General features: G+C 41.0%; 1 protein-coding gene across 2 annotated transcripts in view; it reads right to left on the bottom strand.

The window, feature by feature from the left end:
- The window catches only part of Wdr89 (WD repeat domain 89), a 37,262-nt gene that overhangs the window by 2,429 nt on the left and 17,993 nt on the right, over positions 1 to 16,840 (bottom strand). The window lies entirely within an intron of this gene.

The following is a 16,840-nucleotide window of genomic DNA, read 5'->3' as shown; positions in this document are numbered from 1 at the left end:
GCACCAGACCTCATTACAGATGGTTGTGAGCCATCATGTGGTTGCCAGGAATTGAACTCAGGACCTTTGGAAGAACAGGCAATGCCCTTAACTGCTGAGCCATTTCTCCAGCCCTCACCACACATCACTCTTAAAACAGAATTCACCATAATATTCTATGCTAATGAGAAAATTAGAAAGCATTGCCACATACCCTGTGTAGTCCCTTTGAGTTCAAACACACACCTTCTCCAGTCCCCAGCAGCCTCATGAAAGTTTAAATTTAAATAGAGCTATCTAGGCAAAAAACAAGCCCCCTGAAATGTTCATGGCTTAATCCTGGGACTTGAGAACAGGTTAGCTTACATGACAAAGGGGACCTGAGGTTGCAGAGGGAATGAAGGCTGCTGGCTAATCAACCTAATTTAAAAGGGACCTTAAAATAGGAAGATTATCCTAGATTATCTGAGTAAAGTCAGCCTAAGCACAAGTGTCTTTAAAAGCAGAAGCGGGGTGGGGGAAGCACTTGGGAAGTGGGAGGTATAATATTGCTGGCTTTCTAAGAAAGGAACACACTAGGACTGGAGAGATGGCTCAACAATTAGGAGCGCTTACAGCTTGTCCTGGACAGTCTGTTGTCAATTTGTCACAAGTTAGTAGTTATCTGGGAACAAAACTCTTACCTGAGAAAATGTCTCCATCTGCCTGACCTATAGGCAGGTCTGTAGGGCCTTTTCTTTAATAATGATTGCTGTGGAAGCCTCCCACCCACCCACTGTGGTGCCATCCCTGGGTAGATGGTCCTGGGTGTTGTAAAAATGAGGAAGCCATGAAGGGCAAGTCAGGAAGCAGCAGTCTTCCATGGCTTCTGTGTCAGCTCCTGACTCCAGGTTCCTGCCGTGATTTCTCTGGTCAGTGGATTACAGGCTATAGAATGAAGTAAACCCATTTCTCTCCAAGTTGATTTTGGTCACGGTGTTTTATCACAGCAATAGACACCCTACCGAAGACACTACTTTTCCAGAGAAGTGAGTTTGGTTACCAGTACCCACTCACGGCAGCTCACAACCACCTGTAACTCCAGCTCCAATGGATCCCACACCTTCTGGCCTTGACAGACATAAGTAAGTGATACATGCACATACATGGACATACACATACACACACTCATGGAAATTTTTTAATAAAGTGGGGACATATACCAAGAAACGTAGGTAAGTCCAAGAACCTGGAAAGAGGAAGGCAGCACTTCTCTCCAGAGTTTTCCAGTGGGTATGCAGTCCACTTACACCCTAATTTTAGCTCAGGGATATCCATCCCAGACTTCTGACGTTTGAAATTATAAAACAGTGTACTTGCTCTGTGTCAAGCTACTCAGCAGCCAGTCACTTGTTGCAGCACTGTGGGAAACTAACAAGATAGTAGTTCGCAGGGGAGAATCCTGCAGAAGCGCCTTCAGACAGTAGCTTCTCAGTGTTAGAACTGGGACTCGAACTTAGACAATCTGACTTCAGAAAACATGCTCTCCTCCCTTGCCCCCACCGCCAGGCAGGGTGTCTTTGTGTAGCCTTGGCTGTCCTAGAACTAGTTCTGTAGAGCAGGTTGCCCTCAAACACACAGAGATTCGCCTGCCTCTGCCTCCCGAGTACTAGGATTAAAACAGAGCCCCAGCACCGCCTGGGCTCAGAAACCATGCCCTTAACCACTGATCTGGATGGCATCTCTACAGTGGGTAGCATGTGGAACAAAACATAACAAAATATAAGAAGATAAAACAGGGGCTAGGGAGATGGCTCAGTGGTTAAGAGCACTGACTGCTCTTCCAGAGGACCCGGGTTCAATTCCCAGCACCCACATGGCAGCTCACAACTGTCTGTAATTCTAGTTCCAGGAGACCCAACACTCATGGCAAAACACCAATGTACGTAAAATATAAATAAATAAATATAAAAAAAAAGAAGATAAAACAAAGACCACCACAGTGAAATTGGACAAGGTAAACCAACAGAAGGAAAAGAGCCACAAGAAAAAGTATAAGAATCAGAGACCCAGTTGTGTATACTCAAGAGCTCCATAAAAGTAGAAAATTGAAAGTTATAATATATACACAGAGGACCTGGTACAGACCCATGTAGGCCCTGTGCTTGCTGCTTCAGTCTCTGTCATTTCATATAAACTTTGCTCAGCTGATTTAGAGGGATTTGTTCTCCTGGTGTCCTCCATCCCCTTTGGCTCCCACAACTCCTTCCACTTCCTCTTCCTCTTCCTCAGGGTTCCAGAAGACAGGCTCTTTCTATGTAGCCTTGGATGTCCTGGAACTTGCTGTGTAGACAAAGCTAGTCCCAAACTCACAGAGATCTGCCCACCTCTGCCTCTTGTATGTGTCACCACATCTGGTGCCTATACTATTTAATTTTAAATGCTTAGTTATGAAATACTTCATAACTGAATGTGCAAAGAGGTGTAGAAAAAAATAGAAGACCCAAATAAATAATACTCAGATTTAACAGATGCTTCCATATTTGCTTGATATCTTAATTACATTCATTTATCGATTTGTGTGTATGTAGTTGTGGAGCATGCACATTTCATAGCTCTATGTGGAAGTCACAGGACAATGTGTATGTAGGAGTTGTCCTCTCCTTCCATCATGTAGGTCCTTAGATTGACAGGCCTAGTGGCAAGCCATTTTACCAGCAGAGTCATCTCACTAGTCCTCAGATTTGATGGAGGAGGGTTATCTGTCTATTGTGTTATTTTCATTGGTCAATAAAGAGACTGCCTTGGCCCTTTGATAGGACAGAAAATTAGGTAGGCGGAGTAAACAGAATAGAATGCTGGGAAGAGGGCAATGAGCCAGATGCCATGGAGCCAGCCACCAGGTCAGACGTGCTAAATCTTTCCCGGTAAGCCACGACCTCGTGATGCTAAACAGATGGTTAGAAATGGGTTAATCAAGGTGTGAGAGTTAGCCAGTAACTAACTCTCTAGAGATAATGGGCCAGGCAGTGCTTAAATGAATACAATTTGTATGTTGTTATTTCCGGGGCTTAGCTAGCCATGCAGGAGCTGGGTGGGATGAAAAGCAGACCTGCCCGCAGCCCCCCACTACACAGATTTTTTTTTTTTGAAAAAAACTGAACAAAAAATTAGAAGTAAAACTAAGCTCCTATAAGAATTTGCAAAATTAGCCGGGCAGTGGTGGCTCACGCCTTTAATCCCAGCACTTGGGAGGCAGAGGGAGACGGATCTCTGTGAGTTCGAGTCCAGCCTGGTCTATAAGAACTAGTTCCAGGACAGGTTCCAAAGAGAAATACCCTGTCTTGAAAACAAACCAAAAAAAAAACAACAACAAAAAAGAATTTGTAAAAATGCCATCACATTTTTACATATACACCTCTTTGGTGTTGAAAGAGGGCACCACTTGTTGGTTCCCGACCACTTAGTCCTGAAATAATCACACAGAAACTGTATTAATTAAATCACTGCTTGGCCCATTAGCTCTAGCTTCTTATTGGTTAACTCTTACATCTTAATTTAACCCATTTCTATTAATCTGTGTATCACCATGAAGTCATGGCCTACCAGCAAAGTTTCAGAATGTCAATCTCTGGCGGCAACTTCATGGCGTCTCTCTGATTCTACCCTTTTTCCTCCCAGCATTCAGTTTAGTTTTACTTGCCTACCTAAGTTCTACCCTGCTATAGATCCAAAGCAGTTTCTTTAATGGTAATCACAGCATACAGAGGGAAATCCCACATCACCTTGGAAATTTGCTCTTTTCATTCAATATTATGAAAAAAATGAAACAATAAACTAAACATTATTTTACTATTCAACTTACTATCTGACTCTTTTTTTTCTTTATCAATAAAAAAAGTGGTCAGTGTGATGGTATGGCAAGTAAAGTCATTTGTTGGACGAGCCTGGTGACATGAGTACCATTCTTGGAACTCATCACTGAAGAAAAACCAAGTTGTCCAACCAGTTGTCTTCTTATCACTATGTGCACACCCCGGCACATGCATCAAACATGCCCATATTTACACACCACATCACATCACACACAGACATGTACACACGCACACACCCTCAGTTGGTAAGGTGTTTGTCTGGCAGGCACAAACCCTGGGTTTAATCCCCACTGCCTCAGTGGTAGTACATGCCTATAACCCCAACACTTAAGAGGAAATAGGTGCTCAAGGAGTATTAATCACTGAGATGAGGCACAGTTCAGTGGTTAAAGGTTAGCACAAGGCCTGGGTTTCATTCCCCAGCTCCACCAATAAAAAAAAAAAAAAGAGTCATGGGAAGAGCCAATGTGCAACTGTTTCAACTTTCATGGTAAGAACTTAACAGTTCTAGGAGACAAAGAGAACAACTGAGAAAAGACAGCAATGTTAAAGGCAATGCTAAGGGAGAGGAGAGGATTTCAGGATCTGCAGGTGAACACTGTTATCCGTTCCTTTACCAACACTGAGAAGACATGAGGGGAGGACCAGATAGAGGGAAAGCACTGAAGTGAATATTGACATAATTTGATTGGCTACAAACATCTCTTCTGGGACAGAGTTCAATCTCCAGGATCTACACAGAGAAGTATAAAACCAACCCCCAAATTGTCCTCTACAACCACACATATTGTGAGCCAGGTGTGTACACAGAGACCGACATCACACAGACACACAACTAAAAAAATAAATAAATGTAATTTTAAAAACACATACTTTTTCTTCACCCAAAGGAAACTGCTTTGTCCATAAGTTACATATAGAATGCAGCAGGCAGTCAAAATCAACTTAAATTCAGGCCTAACTGTTCTGGGAATGGAGACAGACAATGGCTAGCTCATCTTGACCCAGAATTCACTTAGTTCTGATCAACAAACAGTAGAAAGGCTGGAGAGATGATGGCTCAATGGTTAAGAGTACTTTTTCCATGGGACCTACATTCGATTCTTAGCACCCACATGGTAACTCACAACTGTCTGTAACTAGAGTTTCAGGGATTCAACGCTCTCTTTAGCCTCCATCGGCACCCAGCATGCACATGTGCACATACAAATACACAAGCAAAATAATGCTCATTCACATAAAGTAAAATAAATAATTTTTATATAATGATATATTTTTTAATTTACTTATTTATTTACTTTAAATAAATAATTTTTATTAGAAAATAAAAGAAACAGTACAAACTTATCAATGTCTGTCACAATAGAATGAAGTGAGTTTGATCTATAGGAAGAAATCTGTGCATAATATTTTAAACTTGGTAAAAAGTCCATGGCTGGGGAGTTCTAGGCCATAGGGAGAACCTATTGCTGCTCTTTGCAAAATGGACATGTTGTCAAATTGCCTTCGAATAATTTTTTTAGATTTAGTTATTTTATACACGAGTGTTGCATATACACGTACATCTGCATGTCAGAAGAGGATATCAGATCTCATTATAGATGATTGTGAGCCACCAGGTGGGTGCTTGGAATTGAACTCAAGGCCTCTGGAAGAGTAGTCAGTACTTTTAACTGCTGAGCCTAGCCCACCAAATTGCCTCTAAATAACTACTATTGAGTTCTAGGTCAACCAGAGCTACATAACAATAACTCAAACACCAACAACAAACCCTACCAACTACATCTTCTGCAAATCACTTCTGTGTGAAATAAACTAGCAACACCTCCAGGACACGGTGACACAATCCTGTAATCCTAACACTTGAGAAGTCGAATAGGAAAGCAGGAAGAACAGGAGATTAAAAACATCCTTGGCTATACAGCAAATGTGAGTTACACAAGACCTTATCTTAGTGAAACTCACTGACTGTAAAATTCATATCATATATGAATATATATGGGGAGGGAGAGAGTATTCGAATTAGGCTTCTTTTGTTTTTTTCAAGACAGGGTTTCTCTGTGTAGCCCTGGCTGTCCTGGAACTCACTCTGTAGACAAGGCTGGTCTCAGACTCAGAGATCCATCTGCCTCTGCCTCCCAAAAGCTAATATTAAAGGCGTAAGACACCACCACCCAGTCCACATTAAGCTTTTATTCTTTTAAAAGATTTTATTCATTTTTATTTTTATGTGAGTATTTTTTCTGCGTGTATTTTAAGCATTCCATATGTGTGCGGTGCTCTCAGAGACCTGAAGGGGGCATTGGATTGCCCAGAACTAGAGTCCAAGATGGTTACAAACCACAACGGTGCTGGGAATTGAACCCCAGGTCCTCTGAAAAAGCAGCAAGTACTTTAACTGCTGAGCAGTCTTTCCAATCCCACATTAGATTTTTAAAAGAAACGGTGAGTTAATTCTACATAATGACAGAGGAGAAAGGAAGGAAGCAGTGTGATAGAAAAAACATGTTCCAAGGCAAGGATGGTTACTATAGTAACTGTCCTTTAACCAAGGCAAGAATGGTTACTATAGCAACTATCCTTTAACTATTTCTTTTCTTGTGCTCTACTTTTATTTTATTTATTTATTTATTTATTTATTTATTTATTTATTTATTTATTTTTGAGGCAAGGTCTCATGTATCTCAGGCTGGTCACAAACTCAGTATGGATGATGTACGTTTCTGCTCTCACAGCTTCTGCTGCCCCAGTGCTGGGATTACAGGCCCACATCAGCACACCAGCTTTATGTGGCTCTGGATCAAACCCAGGGTCTCATGAGAGCCAGGCATACGCTCTACCAACTGAGCCTCACTCCTAGTACCATTTTTTTCTCTTTCAATTTTTTTTAAAACACACGGTTACAGCTTAGGAACCAGGGTAAGAATATATATCAACTAAGTATGGTGTACATAGGAGAGTCAGAAAGGGGGTCAAAGTCATCCTTGGCTATCTAGAAAGTTTGAAGTCAATCTGGTCTATTATATAACAAGTATTAATTTTTTTATGCTGTGGGATCTATACAGAGTACAGAATAATAAAAAGAATGTCCCCCACCCAACTTCCTTAATCACAATACTCAAAGTTATTAGAAATGGAGGAATCAATTGCACATATTTTACTTGAGAATAAACAGAATGATAACTCCTCAAATTCTTCTTTCCCACCCTCTACGCAGCATCAATACAGTTTCTGGACTTGACTTCAGCTCCAGGGCCCAACCCTGATTATCCTAATCCAATAACAGCAATCCCATTCCTTTTCGAAATAACTGACTCAGAAACCTCTGAACCAGTCTGTGCAAGCATGCTTCCCTGACTCCAAATGGTCCATAAATGGAACACTACCTCCAGCATGAAGCAAAGGCAAACGATAAAAACAACTTCACAATATATACTCAGCATTTCCTGATTATATAAGCCAGATGCCTCAGATTTTTATTAACATAGACAGAAGCAACTTTAATTAATTTTATTAGTTAACTAATTAATTAATATTTATGGTGTCAACGATGATTTGAGGGCTTTGAGACAGATTCTGACTGTATAACCTAGCCTGGCATGGAACTTGCTGTGTAGCCTAGGCTGGCCTCACACTTGAGATCTGCTGCCACAGCCTCCCTAGTATGGAGATTACTAATGTTCAGAGATAAAATCCCAAGTCTTACATATGCCACTGATGCAAGACAGTTTTAAAAAGAAATTCAGAAAAAAAAAGAGAGAAAATCAGGAACATAGTTTTCAAAAGTCAAATGTAGCCGATATCCAATGGAGGAACTCTGATCTTTTATTCTCTCTATTTCTACTTCTCTTCTTCATTGTTTGAAATACAAAGGGGAAAGGAAGATAGGGAGCAATTTTAGAAAGCTCTCTGTAAATATGCTCAGTAATAATGGTTCCCTGGTGCTAAAGAAGAAAAACAAACAAACAAAAAAACAAGTTATTGAAATGATATATTTTTAAAACTTTACACAGAATTCCATCTGCTAAGTTTCTGAACATTCCAACAATATATGCATACTTTTGAATACCTGATATTGTCAACATGGTTCAAAATTCAAGACTCCACATCTATTGTTTTGGAATATTTATATCTTCAAACCTCTTTCCCCAGGAGACAGTAAATATTACTAGTTTCTTGCGAATACTTTCAGAAACTGTCAACTTGGAGTTTAATGTAAATATTGCAGGGAGTATTTTTAGCTCAATAAAAATCTGCCAGTGTGTTACAATAAAAAAGCAATAGGTTTACAAAACAACTCTTTTAGTTTCAAACCCCGCTCTGCCACAATAAGCAAACAGCACTAAAGAATCTACCTTCCCTAAACATCGGCAACCATTGCTGAGGCAATGCCCAAACGAGATCTCTACAACTCTCCCCAATTCTCAGGTCCGAAGTCAGCTGAGGCGTAGGTAGGGAGCCTCAGAAAACTCAGACAGACACAAACACTCAAGCTACCCCACTGGAGCGAAGGCAGGGGTTTCAAACGTTACTGTTTCTTTAAGGTCTGCAGGGAAAGTGCGAGAAATGAGAAGCAGTCCGCTGAGAGGAATGACTTGGGAGTTAGTGGGGTGGGGCGTGATACAGAGGCATTTACTAGGATCTCAGCTGAGACAAGGGAGTCCCACTTGTTCTCAGCCCCAGCTGAGATTTTGCCAATGGAAGGAAGAGATGCACGGCACACCCAGGTCAGATGGTGAAGGGGGATAAGAATTCCCCACCTTCTCTTTGCCCACCTGCTGGTTGTCACAGAGGACTAGAAGACAAAATGGCAAAGCCAGAGATGAAAGGAGTCTTTCTCAATTACTCTCTACCTTACTCATTGAGACAGGTCTCTCAACTGAATCCAGAATGACCCATTCTGCTAGTCTAGGAAGACAGGTTATTCTAAGAGCTGGAATCACAGGAACCACGCCATGTCCCGCTGGCTTTTATATGGGTTCTGGGGATCTGAACTCTGGCCTCACACCTGGGTAGCAAGTGCATTATCCAATGAGCCATTACGCTGGTCCTGAATTCTACTGGTTTTTATTTTTTATTATTTTTATTTTTATTTTTTTTTGAGACAGCAGCTCATGTAGCCCAGGTTGGCCTCAAACACCCTATGTAGTCAAGAATAATATTGACTTTTTGATCCTTCTGATGTTGCCTCTAGATCACAGGGTTTCTGGGGATCACTACCAAGCCTAGTGTAAAGATAACAATCCCAAGTATGATTGTGTCCATTCTAGCAATGCTATGCTATTGAGAAAAGCACAGCTAATATATAGCAGAGCTGTTTCCTGAATTTAAGTATCTGTGTTCCCAAGTCCATGCTCTTAACTACATGACACCTGCTGTTAGCGTCTTACAATCAGGTGCACTATGCTGAAATAAGGACAGACCTTATTAATTTTTTAAAGAGAAAACACCAGCAGAGCATTTGGAAACAGTAGCTTCTAATGCCTGATGTCATATATTTGCACCAAAGTCAGTGGCAACCCTGGGGAAATCTCATGGCAGTTCTATAGCAGACATGGAAGAAGCTTAATATATCCCACACATACCTCGTGGCAGCTTATCTGAGGCAAAACACACAGGTACAGCTTAGGAACCAGGGTAAGAGCATTTCAGAATTATAGGGAGGCTGAAGGAGAATGATCGCTCACACACATTAGCGGTATGCCTTGTAGGAAGACTAGCTCGGTATAAAAAGCATACGTTAGCTTAACTTGAGAACCCTTCCCGGAAAATATGCCAACAATTTAGCGAAATCTGTGTGTATGTTTTAAATGAACAAGGAACTGGCTTTAAAACAATTACCAAGAACCATTTGGTTTAAACTGGGAAGAAGAGCTGAATATTTAGTGGAAAGTATGCTAAACTGACATCTGCTACAATTCCAATATAGTTTTAAATTTCACATTCATTAATGACTGACACTTAATGCCTTTGTAAATTAATCTAGCTTAGTGAAACTGAATATGCTATTTTTATTCATCTAAATGTTCAAGAATCTAGGGGTGGAGAGATGGCTCAGTGGTTAAGAGCTTGAACTCCCTTCCAAAGGAAACGACTTCGTTTCCCAGCAACCACACTGAGTGGCTTCCAACTGCCTGTCCTTTAGGGGAAAGATGCCTCTGGCATCATGAACATTAGTACTTACAGGCATGCGTGTGTGTGTGTGCATGTGCACACGCGGGCACACATACACACATACATACACACTCTCTCACGTTCATGCCTCTGCCACAAGTTTAAAAAATAGAAATAAAACATTTATATATATAAATATATATGTATATATACATATATACATATGTGTCTGTGTGTTTGTTTTTTTAAAGAAAGAAAGTGCTCAAAATACTGGCTATAGCAACATGTGGCATCCCATGCATTAAACGCACTATAGGAAAAAAACAATCTTTTTTTTTTCTTTTTTTTTGAGACATGGTTTCTCTGTGTAGACCAGGCTGGCCTCACACTCGGGAACAGCCTGTCTGTCTTCACATCGCTGGTATTAAACACCAGCACCACCAGACCCTGTAAAAAGGTAGTTTTTCAGGTGCAGTATTTTCCCTTGGAAGGAACTGGGAGAATAACATTTTCTCACACAATGTAAGGTCATCTTTTGGGTTACAACTGTAACATTCAAATCACCTTTAAAAGAGACAAACATAAGCGGGCATGGTAGCACATGCCTTTAAACCCAGCACTCAGGAGGCAGAGGTAGAGGCAGAGGCAGACAGAGAGCAGACAGATTGCTGAGCTCTGCCAGCCTAGTCTACAGAGAGAGCTCCAGGACAGCCAGGGCTACACAGAGAAACCTTGTTTCAAAAAACCAAAAAGAAGAAAAGAAAAAAGAAGAAAAGAAAAGAAATAAGGGGCTGGAGAGATGGCTCAGCAGTTAAAAGCACGGGCTGCTCCTCCAGCAGTCCTGAGTTCAATTCCCAGTACCTACGTGGTTGCTCACAACCATCTGTAATGAGATTTGGTGCCCTCTTCTGGCCTTCAAGGATACATGCAGGCAGAACACTATACATAATAAATCAATTTTTTAAAAAAAGAAAAGAAATAAGAAGAGACTCAATGGAGCAGGAGAGATGGCCCAGAGGTTCAGACCACTTGTTGCTCTTGCAGAGGGTCTGGGTTCGGTTCCCAGCACCCACAGTGACTCAAAAGCCATAACTCTAGTTTTCGGTAATCCAATGCTTTGTCACCCCTGCAAACCCCAGGCATTCACTTAGTACACATAAATGCAAGCACGCAAAACATATACATAATATAAAATAAATATATATTTTTTAAAATTTCCTAATAACATCCCAAGGTGTCTGGTTTCTCAATTCTTCCGTGCAAAAGTCACCCTTTACAGGAAGTCTGCAAATGCCCAGCTTCTTTCAATGAATACAATTCACTGCTTTTCCTTTTCACGACAACCAGCTGGTTAATCAAATAAAGAGAAACCAGACTACCCAGTCAAAAGCTGCATTAATTTGGTAAGGTTATTAGTGCTGTGTGTTTACTATTTCTTCTAATTCTGAAAAGATGCTTCAAAAATTAAGCAAATGCCATTCTTAGTAACTGCAAAAGGCTGGAGGGCAGGAGCAAGAAGAACAGAAATGAAAACTAAGAACTATTCTATCACAAAGAGAGGTTAACAATGGAATTTAAAGTCAGCTCTATTGACAGATATAACAAATAACATACGTTGTAGTTAGCAAGTGGGAAGCTCTAACAACATTGTATCTACTCATCTCCTAAAGAACTCAGCAGGGAAGGTGGTGGCATTCACCTACAGTTCCGGCTACTCAGGAGGCTGAGACAACAAGATCCCAGTGTTCAGGGCCAGCTTTGGCAACATGGCAGAAGGAGAGCAAGTCTGAAAAGAACACACACCCCTTGCTTTCTTCTGGACAGGGAAACAATCAACACAAACATAGACACTAATTCTACTGGTAAAAATACTGAGAGCTACCTTTTCTCTGCCATTGCCGGAGTGGCTGCTGCCATCATGCAGTGTACTCCCTTTGTGACCGCTGACCGAGCGAGAGCTGTAAGCATCGTTTCGATGCGCCTTTGACACTCAGAGGAAGATCGTGTCTTCTCCTTTTTCCGAAGAGTTGAGACAAAAGTATAATGTTCGATCTACACTCACTTTTCATTAAAGACTGATTAAATGGAAAGAAAAACCAACTTTGTTCTGAGTATTATAAAAAGTAATTAGAATAAGGAAGAAATAAGAGGCAGGAACTCTAGATTAAATCTTTGGTTGGAAGACTTTCCTATGAAGTGACATTCGAGAGCAGAATGAAAAGAAGGACGAAGGCACTAGACTATGCGCAGCAAGCGTCTCCTAGGTTAGCTGGGTCTGATGGTATGGGCCTGGGGTTGCAGATTCATGCTCGGTAAGCTGAGGCAAGAGGCTCACAAGTGGAAGATTTGCCTGGGCTATGGAGTGTATTCAAGGCCATCTTGGTATCTAATCCCCCGCCACCCAACGAATAAATAAATAAATAAAGCCAAACAGAGGTAGGGATAAAGCTCAGTGGTGGGGTACTTTCTGGACTCCAGAGTCAATCGACGGTGGGGAGAAGCAGTGGTAGGGAAACTGAGCAGAGCTAGGCTACAAACTGCAATACAACACTTGGGTAGTACACCTCAAGCCAGAGGCCACTCTGCATACACAGCAAATTTGGAAATTTGTGGCCAGTCTCAGTTGCATGTGTAATGAGATCTTGTCTTTAAAAAAAAAAAAAATTAAAAATAATGAGGAAAAGGGAAGGTGAGGCAAGGGTAGTCTGGTTCAGGTAAGAGCTTTGAAGAACAGATATGGAACATTAGAACCTGAAAGAGTACCAAAAAGGAAGGCAAGGAAGGGACATACAAGGGACAAGCATCTTAAGACTAAATTCCAGGAAGCTGCAAACAGAGGGAAAATAGCAACAGCGCTCTCAACAGCAACCCTAGCAATCAAACAATGCATTCAAAACTCTCTATCAAGGTGATTTCTGACTTTTTTAAAAGAGGGTTTTTTAAAAATCAAAGATAAAAGAATGTTCTATGTGCATGCCTTTAATCCCAGCACTGGGGAGGCAGAGACAAGCAGATCTCTGTGAGTTCAAGGCCAGCCTAGTCTATATAGAAAGTTCCAGAACAATTAGAGCTAAATAGTGAGACCTTGTCTCAAGGGGGGGAAAAAAAAGAAAAGAAAGTTTTATGTATGTGCCAATGTGTGGGTATGTGCATTTGAGCGCATATGCCCAAGGAGGCCAGACAAAGCAGTTGGACCCCTGAAGCTGGAGTTACAGGAAGTTGTGAGCCACCTGGTGTGGGTGCTATGAAATGGGGTCCCCTGGAAGAACAGCATAAGCTTTGAACTATTGAGCCATCTCTGCAAACTCTAACTTAGAATTCTATATTTAGTTGAATAACTTAACAGTCAAATGTGAAAATAAGAATATTTTATATGAAAAAAATCTTAACTTCACCACCCAAAAAGAACCCCGGAGAAGAACATTCCCTCTCCCATGAGCCTCCATGAGTAAAGACCAAGGCCTGTATCACAGGAGAAAGAGCACAGAGAGAAGCCTACTTGGCCAAGGCAGGCAGGACCTGTTGGAGCTCAGAATGAGGCATGGCCAATGAGAAAAACTATGGCCATGATATCTCATGCCTGACATTATGTACAAGATGGAAATAGCCCACGGCTCAAAGAATCTGTAGTAGACTAAGGTAACTATAGCAACAACAAAGCCTAAACCTGATTAAACTTCACAGCCTGACAAAGTACTTAAAAGTGTTCATTCCCCAGAGTAAATAGTCTAGTATGCTACACAGTGTGCACAGAATTCACTTTGAGAAACGGAGTCTTATGTGATGGTTCTGGCCTCTAATCCCAGCATTTAGGAGTAGAGGCAGGAGGATCAGGAGTTCAAGTCTTGGCGTTTTATTGCTATAATAAGACACCAGGACCAAAGCAATTCACAGGAGAAAGAGTTTGGGGGGGACTTACAGTTTCAGAGGGTGAGTCCATTATGATAATGGGGAGCAGGAAAGAAAGCACTGGAGCAGTAGTGGAGAGCTCAATCCACAAGTACTAGAAAGAGAACTAACTGGCAATGGACGGGCTTCTGAAACCTCAAAGCCCACCCCTAGGGACATACTTGCTCCAACAAGGCCACGCCTGCTAATACTTCTGAAATAGTTCCACCAACTGTGAACCAAGCACTAAAATATGAACCTGTGGGAACCATTCTCATTCAAACTACAATACCAGCCTTGGTTATACATCAAATCTGAGGATAGCAGCAGGGCTATCTGAGACCCAGTCTTTAAAACAAAAAAAGAAAAAAAGAGAGGGCTGGAGATGTGATTCCCAGGGTCAACCACATGTCCTAACTTGGATCAATACTACAGCATGAAACAGCACTGTGGAGGATGCCTGTAATCCCAGCACTCAGGAGGTAAGGGCAGGGGGATCAGAAATTCAACATCAGCTAATCCAGTCATCTAAGCAGATCTCCACCTCTCCTTCCATTCCTCTGTGTTTAATCCCCCAGTTTAATCCCCAGATCTGTAGGGACCACCTGCTGAGGACTCTCCTCACCTACTGCCCCCATTCTCAGGGGATCAAGCAGATCACAGTAGAACATCCTGCTTTCTTCCCTACTATGGACTTCCTTAGCAACCCCACCCCACCCCATTCACATTCCCAAGTGTAAATTCCCAACACCTAGTGTCTTAGGGTTTTATTGCTGTGAACAGATGCTAAAGAGTTTAAGCACACCAAAGACAACACAAGGGATAAATAATCTCAGATCAGCAAAGTGAAACAAAACAAACTAACGGGAATCACTGTTATCTCTCAACATCAATGGTCTCAATTCCCCTAATAAAAAAAAAAAAGACACAAACAGAATGGATGAAAAATAACATCTATCCTTCTGCTGCATCCAAAATCATGCCTTAACCTCAAGTATAGACATCACTCAGGGTAAAAGGTTGGCAAAAGATATTCCAAGCAAATGAACCTAAGAAGCAAGTTGACACACTCATTTTAATATCTGACAAAATAGACTTCAAATCAAAAGTAATCAGAAAAGATAGGAAAAGACACTATATACTCAAAAGGAAAAACCCATCAAGAGGACATTACAATTTTTAACATCTATGCACCAAACACAAAAAGCACCCAAAAAGGGCTGGAGAGATGGCTCAGTGGTTAAGAGCACTGACTGCTCTTCCAAAGGTCCTGAGTTCAATTCCCAGCAACCACATGGTGGCTCACAACCATCTGTAATGAGATCTGGCGCCCTCCTCTGGCGTGCGGGCATACATAGAGGCAGAATGTTGTATACATAATAAATAAATAAATCTTTAAAAAAGAAAAGCACCCAAAAGAAAAACCACTACAGTTTAAATTACATATTGCCTCTCACACACCGAAAGTGGGAGGCTTCAATATCACACTCATCAGTAGAAAAATCAGACAAAACTAAACAGAGAAAAGCTGGAGCTAACTGACATTAAACACCAAGTGAACCTAACAAATATCTAAGATATCTACAGGACATTTTACCCCAAAACAACAGAATATACCTTCTAGGCACCTCATGGAGCGTTTGTTCTCTAAAATTGACCATGTACTTGATCACAAAGCAAGTCTCAACAGATACAAGAAAATTGAAATAACACCCTGCCTTTGACAAAATCCAACATCCCTTCATGATAAAAGTCCTATAGAGATTAGGGATATAAGGAATGTATCTCTATTGTGTGATATTTTATTTGTGTTCTGACAAGTAAAGCTTGCCTAGAAACCAGAGGGTGGAGCTAGTCATTAGTTAACCAGAGGCCAGGTGGTGGCGGCTCACACCTTTAATCCCCCAGCACTTGGGAGGCTCACACCTTTTTTTGTTGGTGGTGGTGGTTTTTTTGTTTGTTTGTTTGTTTTGTTTTTTGTTTGTTTGTTTTTCGAGAGCAGGTTTCTCTGTGTAGTTTTGGAGCCTGTCCTGTAGACCAGACTGGCTTTGAACTCACAGAGATTCACCTGCCTCTGCCACTTGGGAGGCAGAGAGAGGAAGTGATATCGCATGACTTTTGGACAAGGAAGGGAGACAGGTAGGAAGCAACTGGCGCCTGATCCCACTGCTCTGATCTTCCAGGTTTTTCCCCAATATTTGACTCCCAATTATTGATTAAGATTAATTAGATTAACAATTCACCACACAATCATCTTCATCAACTTCAATAGAGAGAAACTCAAAGCAATGCCACTAAAATCAGGAACAAGACAAGGTTGTCCACTCTCTCCACACCTCTTCAATATAGTCCTTGATGCCTTAGCTAGAGCAATAAGACAACTGAAGGGGATCAAAGGAATATAAATTGGAAAGGAAGAAGACAAAGTATCTATTTGCATATGATATGATAGTGACTCTAAAATATCACAAGGGAACTCCTACAGCAAAGTAGCTGGTTACAAAATAAACTCACAAAACCCAGTAGCCTTTCTATGCACAAGTGACAAATGGGCAAGAAAGAAGTGAGGGAAAGAATACTTATATAATAGCCTCATAAAGTATACAATATCTTGGGGTAACCTTAAGCAAATAAAAGACTTCTATTATAAAAATTTTTAAGGCACTGAAGAAAGAAATTGAAGAAAACATCAAAAGAGGAAAAGATCACCCATGTTCAAGGATCAGAAGTAATACAGTAAAGATAGTTTACCAAAAGCAATCTTCAGATACAATGAAATCCCTATCACACTTCCAACAAAATTCTTCACAGGTATTCAAAGGACAATTTCCATATTCATATATAAACACACACACACACACACACAAAACCAGGATAGCTAAAAGAATCCTGAACAATAAAAGATCTGCAGAAAGCAATATCACCCCCAATTTCAAGTTATATTACAGAGCAATGTAATAAAAATAGCAAAGTACTGGCACAAAAACCAGACATGTTGATCAAGA

Source organism: Myodes glareolus, chromosome 11, assembly GCF_982192425.1.
Source record: "Myodes glareolus chromosome 11, mMyoGla1.1, whole genome shotgun sequence".
In the NCBI taxonomy this organism is placed as follows: domain Eukaryota; kingdom Metazoa; phylum Chordata; class Mammalia; order Rodentia; family Cricetidae; genus Myodes; species Myodes glareolus.
The sequence above is the reverse complement of the archived record's forward strand: the minus strand, read 5'-3'. Positions and strand labels throughout refer to the sequence as shown.